We start from the raw sequence: 15879 nt of genomic DNA, 5'->3' as shown, positions 1-15879 counted from the left end.
GCTAATTGCACAGGGATGTTAGATACATGCCTATGGACCCTTTTTTATTTCCCTCCTTGCCTGCAGCTTTCTAGTGGTTTGTTGGCTGAAGCTAATAATGGAGCTGCAATGGAAAAAAAACCAACAAAAAACCAACAACACCCTGTAATTAAAATAATCAGCTTGCTGTGCACTTGACACAAGGTTAAACGTCATGCAATTTTGTACGTAAAGTTTTGCATGTAAGATCTGCTTATTAATATCACCTTGCTAATATAGCGTGTCACCTCAGCAGATGACAGTATGCTCTACAAAGTCTGCTTCACTCTTCGGTTTTCTTAAAGTTGTGGAAACCGAGGCTGTGCCACAGGGAAGCAATGCATCCTGCTTCCATGGCTTGTCTTTCTAAGCTATGCTGCTTCCCTAGATAATGACCTAAACCAGCTGAACCATTTCCATAGTGTATGGGATGCACAGCCACACGTAAGGTGTCTAAATCCCCCATCCGTGCGTCCGCTAAGTCTCCTTGGTCCTGTCATTTCTTGTGCCGCTCTGGGCTATTTGGTCACAAGCTCCTGGTGCCTGACAAACACCTTGGCTCCCCTCTGCCTTTTGCGTCAATGTTTGGAGATACTCTGGCAGTTGCTGAAAAGAGTGGAAAGGAGGTCGCTGTGTATTAGGACTCAGCAGAAAAAGATCTCTCCAGTCAGCAGAGATGCATACAAAATATGAAACATGCTTTTTTTTTTTTGAGAGACAGAGAAGATGAAAGCACCTTTCCACCAGAATATCTTCCAGCATCTCTGCTCCGTGCTGAGTGATTGCCTGTGAGGTAGGGGAGAGCAGCATCACAGCTCTGCGGAGCTTTGGGTATCGCAGTGGGGACTCATTTGCCCTGTGAACTGAACGAGTCTGGGGCAGCATTTGCAGCAGAGCTCCTTTGGTTGTTGGGAGATATCAGATGTGGGATGGATGGCTTCAGCCATCCCTCGGTGCGGGCGAGGCTTGCAGCCAGCAGAAGTAGTAACTGGAGTGAGATTTTTCTCCTTGCGCCTGTCTCCTGGCCAGCACTGGGCTTGAACTTTTTCCTAAATTATGGCTGAAAAAAGAAGTTTAGGGCATGATGGTGCCTCATGATCCATAGGGTGAACCTTTATAGCTTGAATCCCATCTGGGATGTGAATGCATTTAATTTTGGTTTCCAGGCTGTTGGGAGAACTATAATGAAGGGTGCTGCATCTGTATTATAACATCAGCCATAGGGTTGGCCTCAACTTCTCCATACAAAGAAACTGGAAGAGCAGTGGTATGGTTTGGGTTAGCATGAGGTATTTATTATCAACACTGGTTATTCTGTGGTTGGGGAACCTATTCTGCTTTATGCTGTCCAGACCGGGAAGCCATCACCTCATGCAGCAGCAGCAGCCTAACCTACACTGGCTAGCATCTCATTAGCAAATAAAATTGTTATTTTCGGGATAATGCTGTGAGTTAATATGATGTGTGCATCACGAAACCCCAAACGTGCTGCATGCAGAATCGGGCGAGTTGCAGTGATGAATGTCATGCAAAACTCGGAGGCGCTAATTGAAGGTGGTTTCAACAGAATATTCAATTAATGCTCTCTGCGTCGCAGACAGTCTGGAAAAGGCGCAGTTTTCTCCTGAGAATCTGTGTTACTGTGCAACAAACAGATGAAAATGAACCATTTTACGGCCTTCTAATTGAAAGTCGATGCACCAGTTTTATTAAAATTTTCATGGTGGGGGGAACTGGGTGCCTCAAGGGCCCAGTAATGGGATGAATAAGCTCCCTCTTCTCTGCTGCCTCGCATCCAGCCCCAGGCAGAAGTGACTGAAAATAAATGCCTGAGATATCCCTAGTGGGATCTGTGACCTTGGCACCTCTTCTTGTGCACGCAGATCCATTTTATCTGTGCCCACTGCACCTTTGGCGCACCCTTGAGAGGAGTGAGGATCCCTGGGAAAAATTGTTTTTACGGAACAAAGCAGGGGACTGTTGGGTGAGAGGGGAAGTGATTTTTCCTGTCCTCCTTTGGGCAGAAGGTTGGGTTTCTTCTGGCTTTGAGCCTTTTGCCCTCTTTCTTGGTGCCATCATGCCAGGCACTGGGAAGCTGGAGCTTATTAGTAGGAGGATGGAGCAGAAGGAGCTTCTCCACTCTGCCCCATCATGTCTCCAGGGCAGGCTGTCCCTTAGGGTGAGGAATGAAATAATTGAATGAACTTTTTATTTTTGTAGTCTGGCCTCCTGTCATCCTCCAGCACACCCTGTATCTCTGTGTTTTCCAGCCAGCGTTGGCTGCCTGGGTAGCTGCATCTCTTCCCAGCCTGCCTGCGGGGTCATGGCAGCTCTTGAGGACATGGCTGGGACCGAGTTGTTTACTCCCTCCATCGTTTTATTGGCTCCTCTGTTGCCTGATCTATCAGTTCCCAAATGTTACTGGCGTGAAGTTGCTGTATATATTAAGCAAAATGCCCAGACCAACATGGTGGTTGTTTCTGGTGCACCTTCTGGTGCTGTCTGGGTATGAGGAAGCAGCAAAAGGAAGATGCTCTCCATGCAACTTCCAAAAATCTGTGCCTTTGCTGGCTGATGCATGGAAGCTGTTAGCTGAGGCCTTCCATGGTGTTGCATATGGGTACTAATTTATACTCTTGCATCCAGTGATGATTTAGCTATTTTAAAGCATTATTTACGATGAGTTCCTATACCCATTTTGCCATGGTGATAGTGTTGTGATAATGGGAATTTACAGTTCTTTCCGACAAGAGACCGTAAACCAACCGGCTGGATATTTTGTTGTATTCCTACAGGCCTAATTTGTAACATAAAGCACTTAATAATTGTTATTAATGAACCTGCTGCGGTCGGTCTATAGACCCAGCTGGAAATCACATCTGCTATCAGATTTGCAGCAAACTCTTGTGAGTTGAGGGAGGCCTGAGCAGCTGACGTGGCCAGGAGGAGATGGCTTCAGCTGGCCAAAAGAAGTGCCCACGGATCAACTGGAGCCGTGCTTGGGCAGTGCAGTTTTGGGGAGGATCATGGAAATCTTAAAGTCTGCATGGCTGCTGAGTGAGGTAGGAGCATCATAATAAAGAGGGGGGAAAAAAACCAAGAAACTGCTGGTTTCTTAGGGACACAGTGTATTTGGGACAATTAAATGTGTGTTGATAAACAATTGCCAGGGACTTTAGTAAACATCCTTAGGGATTTTCATACCCATTCCTCACTTGAACAGAAAGCAGCCAAGATTTTTACAGCCAGCTAGTGGTTTCTGACCGGTTCCAGTTTCGGCTATCCAACCTGGGATGGAAAGAAAACGGATGCTTCTCATTTTTTCCCACCTCTCCCACCGGGTTGTGTGCGACCTTGAGAAAGGCGTTTAATCTTCTTGTGCCTTGGTTCCTGGCTGAAATAAGGCGATGTTGTAGTCCTCTGGGTTGCAGCCAAAATGGTGTAAAGATACAAGCAGTGCAAGCTTTATTGGCAATATCTTTTATTAAACCTTGCAAATCTTGTGCCCGGTAGTCCCTCCTGTTTATTTAGATTTTGGGATATTCACGGACTTGCGATAACGGGCTCAGGACTGGGTGGAGGCATCTTCATTACTGGCATAGAAATGACAAATTAGAATATTTTTTTGGAAGGTGTACAGATGCTTTCAAGCGATGATGTCAGTAATTAGATGACTTCAGAGGGTTTAATCATCCAAGCATCCCCCAGCTAAGCCCTCATCTCCTGATTCACAGCCCCGTGCCTTGTCCATGGTGGTTGAAATGAGGTAATGCTTTGAAGTATCACAAGCAGATCTTTGCAAGGAGGATATTTTGCATAATTGGTTTCTGACAAGGCCTAAAATACTATTTAGAGTTACATGGCTGAGTGTTAATTTATGCCTCTACTCCTAAGCGTAACTTTGTTACATGAAAGTGTTATTTACGATGTGAGCTCAGATCTATTGTGTGTTGGTGATAGCGCCATGATAATGGAGATATATAGCTCGTTGTGGCAAGAAGCTATAAAAGAAATGGGTAGATGTTTCTCTGCAGTTATGGACTTAATTTTTTAATGTGAGATATGGTAGTGATTGTGAGTGATGTGATCTGATAGTCAATAGGAAGCAGGATGGCAGAGGTTTTTCTTTTTTTTTTTCCCTTTTTTTTTGAGAAATAACTTTCTTTTGGAGGAAGCTTTTTAGCTCATGCTGAGTCTGATCGCTTCTACCGGCATTTAAAGTGACTTGAAATCAAAATAGTGGGTATCGACTTGTCGCTTCTCTTTGTTTCATTTAAATATAATTCTCACATTTAATTAAAGCTTAGATCATATTAAAAAATTAATCCTGTATATTTAATATGATAAAACTTAGCCTAGAAGTGATGAAACAAATTGTGTTTTCCTGTAGTCATTTTGATGCTTCTTGACTATTTCAAGCATTTCCCCTGGGTGGAAAGGGTGACTCCTCTGTCCTCATCTGAGGCGTGAATTTTGAAATACATAGATATTTTTATGCCCTTCCACCAGCAAAATTATGTCTTCAGCTGTGAGTTTTGGTGATGATGGCTTTGTTTTGAATGGGAGCAAAAGCCTGGATTTCCAAACTTCTTCAAAACATTACAGGCAGGAACACTTGTTTTTTGCATTAGCTTATTTCTGTTTTATTTGATAAAGCGCAACGGGAAACAATTGAGGGAAAACAAGTTGAGGTTACAGTTGTTTCGAAACAAAGAATGCAAATACCAGATTTTGAGGAGTATCAGAGCAGGATGATTCAAGCTGTTGGATGTTATTTTTCCCCCCCCCCTCTTCTGTGAAATGAAATTTCTGCAGAAAAAGACCTGACTTTGCAGAGCGTTTCACTTCCAACAAATCTCATTTCTCTGACGGAAAGCGGTTCCATCCCAGCTTTTTCCAGTCAGACCTGCAACTTACCCTTTCCTGGGCCAGATGTATTCCTTCGCTCAACATGTTTCCTTGTAATCGAGACGGCCCCAAAGCACTGGGAAAGGAATCAAAACAGCTCTGGGTACTTCAAAGGGTGGAAGTCACTCTAGCATGTCGTGTTAGATGTCCTGCGACAACTAATCCAGTGTGTGATGTGACCCCTTTCCGGGTGTCCCTGCCTCTTTCAAAGACCCTGAAAAGAGCCCTGATAGACTGAACTCAACTTCTGCTTAAATCACCTGCCTATGATGCTTTCCCTGTGAAAATGCAGGGGACTGGGGAATATGAAAGACACGCGAGCCGGATGAAATGAGAAACGAGGGGAAAGCAAGCAACACGCACGGGCAGGCAAGGTGTTAGCAAGATGGAAAGAGTAAAGGCTTTACTGCAAATAGTAAAAGCCAATATGAAGCTATCACGCTGGACATAAAGCTAACAATTTACCAACAGCCCCGCAGCAGTAAATCATGGTTGAGCTCAATCTGAATATAGGGAGCACTGATGTGTGGACTGCGTAGGCAGTTTGAGATGGGGGAGAAAATATGTTTGCATGAGCGAGAAGGTCCATGTGCCATTAGAGGATGGCGTATGGGCTAAATATGTGCAAAACTGAGGTTCATCTCGGTTGGGTCTGTAAAAGGTAAATTATTGGCTTCATGGGACAGCCTGGAGAAGGCAGTGGAACTGCTTGTTCTTGGCTTCCCCGCAGGTTTCCCCGTATATTCATAATTTCCTGGGAGCTACTAGTGGGAGTAAAACTACATCTGTGCTTTAGTGTATTGAGGATTAGAGTAATGCCCATAAGAAATGGAGGAAATCTATTGTTTAGTCTTAATCTTATCCCTAAGTGATGCAGAGGATGCTTCTTAATATTCTCTCTGAAGGCTGTTCATGATGATTCTTCACTTTTCACATTGCGTTTAAAAAATTTTCCTTAAACTGCTATCACTTAAAATCTTCTTAGCAATTATGGTTGTTTTAAAAAAAAAAAAAAAAACACAACTTTAAGAAAATCCCCAAGGTCAAAGCAGTCTCATCTTTATATGGATTGCAATAAATTACTTCAAGTCTATTCATAGCATAGGGAAGACCTTTTTATGTAGAAAGGATCATTATAGAGTTGCCAGGTCGTTAATTACATTGGGTTCTTCTACTTGCTCTGTGAGTCATTTCCATGAAGCAGCTAAGATCATGGTGAGAGATAATGCTGTAAAAAGTGCATTAAAATGCTTCAAATGTCCTTTTGCTCATATCTGTACATCAGTCAAAATGACAACTGATTCAAAAAGGGCACTGCCAATTTAAATCAATAAATTTTTACTGGTGTGGCTGTGGCCAGTATAGATATTTTGAGTCCAGGCAGGGGGCTGGTAGCATGCTCGTTGTTGGTGCTCAGAAGTATTAAAGTTTAATAGACTCTCCAGTCCCATTCTGGCTGCCTGTCATGTTGGTGCAAATCCAGAGTCGCTCCATCGCAGTCAATGGAGGGGTGCAGGTGCGAGAGCAGAATCTGTCCCTCTGTGCCTTATTTACCACTCCAGCCACCTGCTTTAGGAGATAAAGCAGCTGCTATCTTTCTAGCTTTAAATGTGACATTCAGCCAGTTATATGCCTGGTCCCCTCATCACTTTAGATGCTTGTTGATTTTTCTTAAATGTCAGAAGAGTTTTTAAACTTCATTTGAATTTGGCTGCCAAGCTTCAGTGGCAGTGCTGTCTCCTCCCGCATGGCTCTCCCACGAGGTCTGTCTGCCGTGTTTGGGAGTCCCATTGGCGTGTGGTTGTCTATTAAAACGTTGAGGTGGGGGGAAATTAGCCCTCTTCTTTACCTACAGGGAGAGATTTTTTTGCTGCGATTTACCTCCCTTAATGCTATCTCTTTTCGTAGGCATTGGTGTGTGGCTGGGCATGGGATGGTTCCCATGATGGCCAGAGAGGTGACCAGTAGATAAGAGCAGCTTGGTTTTTTCTAAGGTGCTCGTTTTTAAAACGGTTGCCAAAATAAATGTTTTTGCAAGAGTAAAACTCAGCCCCTTCTGTCTGTTTTCCTCCTCAAGCTCCATCAGACTGATTTGGTGGTGGGGAACTGCCTTCTCTCCAGTTGAGGCATGATCCTTCTCTACTCACCTTGGTGGTGATGGCATCAGGAGGAAGAGGAGGCTTCATCTTCCAATCTTGCTTTCCAGAGGGATCCCTCATGGTGTGTATGGGGGGAAAGAGTCAAGGGAAAGATCTTTGAAGCTCTTGGCTCTGTTTCTGCCCACTCTCTGTTCAGGTTAGGTGTCTCTTGAGAGGCCTGTGTGAGAATGCAGGCTGTCAAGAGGAGACTATATAATTCTGGTTAGTACGAGAAAGAAATAGCAGCTTGTGCAAGCCAATCCAAAAAGCAGTGTCGGACCATGGGGCTGCAAGGCGAATCCATTCTGGATTTGGCTCCCACATGACGGGCTGTGTAAGGCAGTGTCAGGGGAACCCAGACAGATCTCCTTATGCCTCCATCACCCCTGAGCAAGGTGGGTTGTGGCTGGGAAGGCAATCCATCCCAAGCCATGCTCTTCCAAGGTCTCTAAGCCCCAGTGGCTTGCCGAACCCCCCTTAGTGGGTCTATGAACCTAGAGGAGAAGTTTCCTCTGCATGGAAAGGTCCATTATTGTCATCAATGTGGCCATCTAGAATGGTTCACACTTAAGATTATCGACATCTTCAAAACATGGAGCTGATCAGTAGCTGTTCTAAATCAGCATCGCTTTGTAGGCTTAAAGCTTTCTATCGGCTGGAGATCATCTCAAAGCTGGAAAATGGTGGTTTTTCTAAAGCTGTGCAGACAGATGTGTGTGTTGTGAGTACAGGGAGGAGGAAGAAATGTGGTGTATGGCCTCAGCATACCAGGCACTGCTTTTGTGCAAGTCGAGTAGCGTTTGCAGCAGCACCAAATTGCCTGGCCTGAGCTCTGCTCTCCACTTGTGCAAGGGGCAGGGTGGCCATGGGGCAGGCACAAATGTGCTCTGTCTCATCAAGAGCTCAAAGCCTTCACTATCAAACCTCCAGCTCTTCACAGTCTAATTACAACTTGCCTTGTGCATTGGTTACGATGAGCAATGAAGATATAATCACTGCTGTTATTTGTCCTTCCTGGCTCCAGCTGTTAAAACAATTCCTCCTTCATAGCCCAGCCAATTTCATGGCTGTAATGTGTCCCCACCGCTCCCAGCCCGCTCCCGAGTCCTGTGCGTGAGGAGCGATGCACCGGAATCTCCATGAAAGCAACCTATTTCCTGCATGAAGCCCGTGAAATTGGGGAAGATAATATTTTCAGAGCTGCTGGTACCCTGATTGCATGTTTGTTTGAAATGACAGTTTATGTTGTCTCTCTCTTTCATTAGGGAGGTTCAGCGATCGCGATGTTATTAACTAACAACAGCACTCACTGCATATAAACATGATTCCACAGAGACACTCCAAGGAGCACTTGAAGGCAGAGGGGAGGGAGATGGAGAAGGAAGAGAGATGCGATGTTTCTTGCCTGTTTTGTTTTGTTTTGGTTTTTTCCCCTCCCCTTCCAGAGGAGGGAAGGTTTGGAAGAGATTTTTAACTAGATTAGAAGCTCAGAAGAGTTTCATTTTTGTACTGAATTCCCTGACAGCAAAGGGGAAGGGTAGCACTGACTCGCCAGTGTAAGATGTCTGGCAGTTCCCACAGTGCTGGGCTTTGCCAGGGCTCAAGGACTTCCAGTGCGCCAGGAAGCTGCTTTCTGTATAGACCCATGTCTTAAAGATGGGTCTGAAACAAAACCTTACATCTCTAAATGCTTGCTGATGGCAGGGTGCAGGCTCGAGCAGCCACTTGTGCCCTGAGGGTGGGGAGATGATGGTCTTCTGATCCCCTAGCAGATCTTTTTCCAGCCTAAATCATCCTACAGAGGGGGCTGAGCTGCACCTGGTGAGATGCAATGTGCCTTGCTGCAGCTGTATCTACCTTGCAGTGTCCGTAGTATCTCCTGAAGCAGCTCCTTCTTCAACCTAAAACCCCCTCACAGCTCCAGCTCTGCACCAGGCAAATGCTGTCACTTAATTAACAGACCATGACTCCATCCCAGGCAGTCACTACATGAAGCCTCATCACCAGCCCTGTGAAATCCCCTGTGACAGGGCTGCTTTGCTTGGCGTCTGTGAGGAAAGCCAGGACTGCAGGCTTGTCTTCTCTTGATGCAATTTAGAGATGGGAATCAGTGTGGACTAATGAAACTATTGCTTGCGGGGCGTAAGGAGGGGAAAGGAGGAGGGACCTTTCAGATTTTTTATGTTAAGGACATTATTGGGTGGTGAGTTGCTGGAGTTTTCATGCACATAGGCTTCTGCAACTAAAATACCCCACTCAAAATGCCAGCCAAATCCAGAAGCTGTAGCTTTCCAGGGGGGCCTCAAAAGCTCCCTGAACCAAAAGTCTTGCTGTGCAACCTAGGGGCAATTGGGCGGCAAGAACAGCATCTTCCCCAGGGTCTGCTGGCACCATGGGCTCCATGCTAAAAAATAACAGTGTCGGGGGACTGGAGGCTGATAGTGAGGATAAAACAAAGGTGTTCAGCTATGGCAATTGCCCTGGGAAATACCAGAGGGGCAGCCTTAACTGTGGTGGCTGTTGCACCCCTTGCTGGGGCTGCTAAGAAAATAGAGGAGCTGGTTATACTGTCAGGACTGGGGTTTGTTGGAGGGTTTTGCCCTTATATCTCTCCTGTGTGCGTGATGGAGGAATAAGATGAATTGGTTTGGCGTGTGCATCAGCACCCAACCTGCATCGCGGACGTGCTGCTGATTTCCCATGCTGCTGGTGCTGCCTCTTATTAAACATAAATAGCTGTGAAACGGACTGCTGGAGGCAGGAGGGGTTTATCTATCCTGAGGTATGGAGCTTGCTTTAAATGGAGCCAGCAAAGTTGCTTATAGCCAAGACTGCCCATTATAAGATCCTGTTTGCAGCGAGTTAACTCTCTGCCAAGCGATAATTGTTCAGGCTAAAAATTTCCATGCTGTAAGTCTGCCTCGGGCTATATGAAATGGGGGAGAGGGGATGGTTTTTTGTCTGGTGGTTTTTTTTTTTTTAAAAAAGTAACTTAACAACGGAGCTGAAGAGATCCAGTCTCTCCATGAGATGGAGGCAAAGACTTGGAGTTTGGCAGGGGGATGCAAAGGCTGTGCAGAAGCTGAGATTCAGCGGTGGGTAAGAGCAGGGAGAGGAGCGATGGGTCTAGTGAGAGATAACTGTCTATTTTCATTACTACTGACTTGTAAACAGGAGACTCTGCTGTGGCTCTAATAGCTGCTGTCTCGTTCATCCCTGTATGGGCTGGTTGGTTAATGTGGTTCTTCTGGCTAGATAGAGAAAATATTCACGAGAGATTGTTAAAGAAGCTTGATTAAAGGTATAGCAATTTAGGAAGTAGCAGAAGGCTTCTCATTCAGCCTTAATTTGGCCATTTGCATGGGTTTGTTCACTGTGATTGTTTTGAATGATGTAATTGGGTGTTATTTTCTCTATGGGAGCGCTTTATCTGTTGCGAGGAAGTGCTAGCTACAGTGCAAACATCCCTCCCCGGGTTCTGGTGTGTGTCCATCCTGCCTGCAGCAATAACCATTGACAACAAAAAGACAGGAGAGGCTGGAGACATCCTTTGGATGCTGGTTTCCAGCAACCTGTGGGTTAGGGACTTTCTGAGCTACATGTGTGAGATTCTGCTCCTTCTCCAAAACTGTTCTCTCCCTGAATTTGATCTCTTGCTGACCTTGCCCAGATTTCTGCCTTTCGCAGCACCCTGTTGCAACAAGTTTGACGAGCTAATTGTATGTGTGTGTGCGCGCAGAGAAAACACTGTCTTTTGGTTTGGCACTTGAAGCCTGCAAAAACCAGTGTCTGAACTTCGGAGCTGCTCATCCCCCATGGCGTCAGTGGAGAAAACCAGTGAGCTGCATCCTTTCCCCTCTCCCCCAGGAGGGGGATGCTGGGCTGTGGTGGTACCCGAGACCCTCTCCCCAAAGGTGAGGCGGTGGGCTGGCACTGCTGCAGTGGAGCTGGGCGGTGTGGATGCCTCCCTGTGTGTGCCAGCTGATTAGAAAGCAGAAGAATGGCAAGAGAAAATGAAAATGGGAAGGAGCTTGACAGCCCATGGAGAGGTATTTCAGCTGCAACACAAAACATTTGGTGGTAATTATAGAATAACCTTCATTTAAATGCAAATAAGCCTGTAATTAAGATAAGGGCTCTGTCATTTGCCAGTATTCCTCCTTCCCTCCCTTGCCAGCCATGGGTTTCGAGATGTTCTCCATCTCATTGTGGCGCTGCCTGTTTGTCTGAGGCCTCCTATGGCGAGGGATGGTGAGATGAGCAATAAAGGAAACGACTTCTGCTGCACTTTGAGCCCATCCCAGCCAAGCAGAGGAGTCGGAGATGGGACTGCATGTCCTACTTGGACCCTATGGCTGACAGCTTCAGCTAAAACCCTCGCTCCAAACGCTTCTCAACTCTCCAAGGCTCGAAAGCTGGATTTGGGCTGTGCTTGGATAATACCGAGATGCAGATCTTCTCCACGTGCCGTGCTGGAGTCTGTGCTGGGTTGCGATGCTCGGCAGAGGCTGCGGGAGCAGAGATCCTCTGCCATGTCCTGCTGCTTCTGGGAAGAGCTTGGGGGATGAGCTCGGAGCCTGGTTCAAATCAAAGCTAGGGTAGTCCACAGTTCCCATTGCAAAGGTGAGGCGCAAGCGGTGTTGTGGAGAGTACTTCCAGCCTTGCTTGTAGCTAGGACTTTCAGGAGACTGGTCTTTGCTGGGAGAAAAGGATGTTACCCTTGGCCTTAGCCACTAAGAACCGAGTAAAGACAAATTGGTAGGTTGGGTTGGAGTGAACTGTACATGTACGTCCACACAGGGCTGGTGGACAGGGTGTAATAATGCAATAACAACATTTAGGCACTCCATCCTGGAAGCATCAGTGTCACAGCACTGACAAAAAGCAAATAATGACTTGTAATGCTTGGAAATATCAGTGTATAGGGAGGCAGCATCCTGCCATTGCTTGATGGGAGCACTTGCACGGGCAGCAGCTGGGTTTGCACCAGGTCTCCTTGCTGGGGAGGGAAACCAGAGCGCTGGAAACAGCCGTTGCTGGAAAGGTTAGCCAGCAACCTTTGCTTAAACTGTCTCAATCTGTATGAAATGTTATCTCTCTGCCTGACTAAAGATATGTGAGCCGAGGGAACGGAGATGCTCCCAGATTGTATTTATCTAGCCCTTTGAAAGGGCGTTTGAGGAATTAACTCGGCAGCTTAGGAGAACTTTAATGTATCGATAAGTGGCTGGTGCCGCGTCTCCGCCTGCCACAACGTGACACCTGCGATGGAGCATCTCCGTAGCAGACGTGGCCTGGTTAAGAGGAGGCAACCTCCTTGTCCCAGTTGTGCAAAAGCTGCCAAACTCTCCAGTACCACCGGTGCCCCTTCCTTCCCAGGCCCTTCCCCTCCCATCCCACTGGGAGCTGGCAATGCTATCTGGATCCATCCCTTAGAGCTGGGAGCGGGCAATGCTCTGGCTGAACTGGCTTCCCTGAGCCCATCTGCATTGCAGATTCCCATGAAAATGATGCCTGGTATATTAATGTATTCCCTTTTTTTTTTTTCCCCCCTCCTTCCTTCTCTGGAGGCTTCTGCAGGTGTCGGGGGAGGACTAAAGGCAGGCTCAGACCTCGTTGAGGTGGAAGTGGAGGCAACTCCAGCCTGCTCCGGGAGCAGGGTCTGGGGTGCTTTCTTGGGATGATGGTGGGATTTGGGAATTAGAGTTGAGACCTTGCAGCAGTGAGACTTTCCTGTTCAGTGGCTCCTGGGGATGGAGGCAGAAAGGCAACCAGAAGCAGTTGGAATAGATGGTGGTGTAGATGCTTCCCTCTGGACTTCTCCAGTAACGTATCTGCAGGGGAGAGCAGAAGACCTTGTCATCTCTAAGCTGCAATGCTAAAGAGGTCACGTTTCTCTTAAATACTGGCAGTGCGATTTGATCCTGAGACTACTGAGCTGAGCAAGGGAGGCAGGAGAGGCTGGAGTGCAGGTTTTCCTTGCTGGAGAGGACCAGAATTTTACAACCTGCTGGTCCAGATGATTTCCGTGCTCCCAGCAAGGTCCAAACGGTCTCCATCCAGAGAAAGAGCGTGGGGGAGCGTAAAGGTGCAATTAAACAGCAAGGCACATCAGCAGGCCTTCAGGCTGCTCAGGAAACAGTCCAAAGGAGGAAAAAAAGGAAAGAGCAATTTACTGGTGAAAGTGTTCTTGAATATACAAAGAATATGTCAATATAACTCTGCTTTTAATATTTGATACTGGCCTATAAATAATTCACCTAAATGTACAGCCAACTTGGTGACCTCTGAAGCAATACTGCATGCACCGGTGGAGCAGAGAGAGCATGGGCTTGGGGAAAAATGCTTTATAACAGTAAAGGGGACAAAGAAGCCTTGGGGGAACCCACGGGGGAAGAGTCCCTGTGCTCTTTTCCCACTGCCCACGAGATGGCAGAAGGTGCCCACACAGGCACCCACACCTGAGCACCCACTGGCCGGGCAGGTGGGAGCTCGGTTGGGGCGAGTGAAACCTCACCTTGGTCCAAGCTGCCTGACTCACCAAAAACTCAGCAATTTGGGGCTTTTTTTGGCACACCCGAAGTCATGAGTTGCTGTTGCATCCCAAAAGGTGTGAGAAGCTGAAGAAGCTCAGCGCTTTGGTCCCCTGCAGAAGGGGAGGAGGGGATAGGATTACTTCTAGAAGCTGGACTTGCTGCTTGGCGAGGCTAAGCTCCTCAGAGGTGGCTCCTCAGCTGAAACGCCTGTGCTTGGGATCCTCCCAGAGACAGAAAGAACCCTCCATCAACTTATTTTCTGTAAGATGGAGCTAATGCTCATTCCCTCTCGTAGGCTGGCTGATGGACCTGCTCACGAATGCTAACAAGGAGCCTTTAACGTGGTGATGGACATGGGAGGGGAGCCCTGTTGCCCTGGGGAGGCACTGCCTGCAATGCTGGGAGGGTTTCCCATCATTAGCTGTCTAATTGTGCTCCCAGGCTGAGCGGAGGTCTCGGTGTCAGGCTCCTGATGCTTTATTGATCACTACCACTTGTAATGCTTCATTTTCTCCATTTTCTCCATTTCCTCCAAATCCAAGCAAGCTGGTGGATGTCTCCCCCCCCCCCCCCCCCCCCTCCTCCTCCTGGCCCCTCTGAAATCACTTTGAAGGTTTGTTTGTGATTTCCTATGCATTAAATCTGTACTGAAGTTGAAAAAGAGAGTCGTGAAAGGACTCAACCCAGTACCTGCCTGCAGAGGGGATGTGGGCAGGCTCTGCCTTGCGCCCCGGGGGGGTCCACAGCTGCCTTGCCTAGGGTAGGCAGGGGGGATATTTAGGTCTGTATGGTTTGCAACAGGAGGGGTGTGGGCTAGTGCTCCCTGTTAGTGCATTGGGGGTGCAACCCTGTCGTTGTCCCCCCATGCCAAAACTAGCAAAGGAGGCCACTGTCCCCCGTGCTGCCGCAGCACGGCAGAGGGCAGCAAGCCCCCACCAACCCAGCCTGTCCCTGTGTCCCCCCCCACCTTGCATGGCCCCTATTGCTACAATAGTTCATGTGCTACAAACAGGCCCAATTACAGTATTGATCTCCTACATGCTGGGAGCTGCTGGTAGGTCCCTCCCCAGCTGGCTTGGTAAACAGAGCTCTCCATCAGCAGGCACTTCATGAATGTCACAGAGCAACTTTCTCATCATCCCCCTGTGGCCGTAGCGGGCGGAGTGCCGTAAGGAAAAGGCAAATTGTCTTGCGAGGAGTCGGAAGGAAGTGAGTCACCCCTTCCCCAGCCACCAGGCATTTTCTGTGTCCTAAAACTGGGTTTGTTTGCCGGAAAAATGCACATGGGGGGCTGCAAGAAGCGGGTAGATGATGATGTCCCATTTATGCTACGAGTTGGTGACTTCTTGATGGTACTTTACAGGGCTTCCCATTTTCCATGGGTTACTTAAATGTGTTGCTAAGAAAAGCGAATGCTGCTGACCAGAGAAACCCTTCCTGGAGAGGTGGGAGAGCTGATCCTTGCTCTGGTTTAGGAGGAAACATGCTCAGGATGTCCTGTAATGCAGTCAGCGTGTGTTGCTGGGGGTGCGAAAAGGGGATGTGGTCCATGGCCCAAGTTGGGGGATCCAGCTTTTTTTTTTTTTTTTGCCTTGCATCCTGTGTCTAAAAATGAAATTACTTGCTCTGGCCTGAAGGGATTTCATCACCCTGAATCTTGTGTTTGCTTTTGTTTTGGTGAGGAAGGGGAGAACACTGAAGTTTGGTTTGGTTTGTTGTATGCCAGCCTTAGTTGCTTTCATGGCTGAGACAAAATAATCCATGACTTTGTAAAGCCCTGGCTGCAGGGCAGGTCCTTGAGGATGGGGGAGTTGAATATCCTTCCTGGAGTGCTTGAAGTTCAGAGCAGACACGACTAGACAAGTGTGGTGTATAATGATGGGTCATGAATGGATGAGACCTGCATTTTTTATTTTTTTTTCTGGCTGGTAATGTAATATACTGGATGGAAGGCCTTTACTGTGCAAAATCCCTGCAGCATATCGGGCATATTAATTTGCTAAGCCTCTAATTGGAAAGCTCCCTGTGCTCTTGGGAGCTGGACTGCAGCTTAGGAGGGTGCTGCTGTCTCTGCAAGCCCAGGGCGAGTAATTTTTCTCATTTTGCCGATCTGGTCACCCTGTGCTGCTGATATGGGTGAAAATTATGAGTGTGCAATGTTTACTTAAAAGCAGTTTCCTTGTACAGGTGGTTGTGTGGGAAAGCTGCCTCCCTTCTCTGTCCCCAGGCAAGGGACGCTGTGCTGAAAGAGTGAAGGTTTCGGAGGTAGTGTCCAAGCT

Source organism: Haliaeetus albicilla, chromosome 7, assembly GCF_947461875.1.
Source record: "Haliaeetus albicilla chromosome 7, bHalAlb1.1, whole genome shotgun sequence".
Classification (NCBI taxonomy): domain Eukaryota; kingdom Metazoa; phylum Chordata; class Aves; order Accipitriformes; family Accipitridae; genus Haliaeetus; species Haliaeetus albicilla.
This window is presented reverse-complemented; position numbering follows the sequence as displayed.